The sequence below is a fragment of the Drosophila biarmipes genome, unplaced genomic scaffold, assembly GCF_025231255.1.
Source record: "Drosophila biarmipes strain raj3 unplaced genomic scaffold, RU_DBia_V1.1 ptg000017l, whole genome shotgun sequence".
NCBI lineage: Eukaryota > Metazoa > Arthropoda > Insecta > Diptera > Drosophilidae > Drosophila > Drosophila biarmipes.
Window position 1 is genome coordinate 3,046,438 of NW_026114535.1, and position 1,841 is coordinate 3,048,278.

Here is a 1,841-nt window from a genome sequence, read left to right on the forward strand (position 1 = left end):
ATGAATCATACGCGGATTTATTTCATATAACTAATTTAAGTTTTTATGAAGATATTTTTACTCTTGAAACAGAATTTTTAAACAGCCATAACGTTTAGAATTCACAATGGGAAATATCAAACGATTTAAAAATTATTAAAATACTTATTTCTCAAATGATACCCACTAGGTCAAAAAGAGGCATTATTGAATTAGGCACAATCTGGAAATGGATAGCAGGAACACCAGATCATGATGATTTCATAACAGTTCAAAATAAAATTGATGATTTTGAACCAAGAGCTTTTTTTTATTCTTTAAACAAAGCCTCCATTCAATTCCTACCCAGATCAGTTTCACACTCTCCGCTCCAAACAGATTCTGTAAACATCCAAGCCGATATTGTAAACACCAGAGCCCCAAAAAGGGGGCCCCAAGTCCGCTAACGTAAACATCGGTTTCGGTCAGAATTTCAATTCTGCAAAATGGCAATTTCAAATTTAATTGAACATTTTTATGGTTTTGTATATTTTGGAACTGGGATTTACCATTGAAAATAAGTATGTAAGTGCTCTGTGGTCTGTTTTGACAGTGAAGTGTCTACTATAAATACAACCATAGTCAAAATTATTTTCACAACACACAATTATTTGCACATCCCAACTTCTTTTAGTTGTTATTCTTGTTGTTGTTGTACAATTTAACTGAAATAAATATTATAGCGTAGCTTGATCTATGCTTAAGCGACAAAAAAAGAAATGCGAAAAATAGCGGTTCATAGGACAAAGCTAAAAGAAAAAGAAAAAAAGCTTATCAGTTGTCAAAAGTATTTGCACACGTTTTCGGTGCGTCAAAATTATACTCGTATGGTCTGAAGTGTGTTATTGCCCAATAAATAGCTGCTAATTCTTGTTCTGTATTGCTCTTGTTGCTTTCACCTTTCGTAAAGGATCTTGATGCGTATGCAACTGGAAGCTGTAGTCAATTTTTGTTTTGAATTAGGACTGCTTCACAAGCGTATTTTCTAGCATCCATTCTCTGAAAAGAGTTTGGCGCTTATTTTAAACCGAATGGTAATTGCGTGAAGCGATACGAACCATTATTTGTTGAAAAGGATGTTATATCCCGTGAACTTTTTTCCAGTTCAATTTGATGAAAACCTGACTCTAAGTCGGGGCATGAGAAATATTTTGCTCTACCTATTTGATCTAAAAAATCAGCGATTCTAGGGAGGGGAAATTTATCAGACAAGAGTTTTTTATTAATTTGAAGATAGTTAATTACTAATCGCCATTTTTTATTTTCCGAATTTGGAAGTAACTTTTTTGGTACTAACAAAAGTGGGCTATTATAAGGTGATACAGAGGGTTCCACTATTTTATCATTGATGAGTTTTTGGACTTCTTTTTAAATTTCGTCTTGTTGACTATGATGATTTCTTCAATTTTTTATATATAAGGGTTCATTATCAGTTAATCTTAGCTTTTGTTTATAAAAATTATTGGTAGTGATTAATTCGGTTTCTAGTCCGAATACATCACTATACTGGGTGCATAATACTATGAGTTGTTCATTGAATTAAGGCGGGAAGTTTTTTGCAAGTTCGAATAATACAATTTTCTGTCTGGTTTCTAAGTCCGTTTTTACTACTTCGTAGTCTAGTAGTAGTCTGCTTGAAGTCTAATTGACAGCTGTATCTTTTGATAAAATTGATTCCTAGTATTCCATCACATGGAAGAGCGAACTGCATATTTACGATATGGAAATCATGTGGAATTATGTACTTAGGAGTTTGAATTTCAATAGAAGTTAAGTCTTTTGATTTGGTAACTTCATACCCTGTATGATATGATTATCTTGAA

General features: G+C 32.6%; 1 long non-coding RNA gene across 1 annotated transcript; it reads right to left on the bottom strand.

Moving 5' to 3' along the window:
* Window positions 1-274: 274 nt before the first annotated feature.
* LOC122818547 (uncharacterized) lies at window positions 275-1,192 on the bottom strand. The gene is made up of 4 exons (XR_006368048.2): window positions 1,077-1,192; window positions 842-1,017; window positions 528-767; window positions 275-457 (listed from the first exon to the last, which is right to left on the bottom strand). It is a non-coding gene; the product is annotated as an uncharacterized LOC122818547 (long non-coding RNA).
* Window positions 1,193-1,841: the final 649 nt, after the last annotated feature.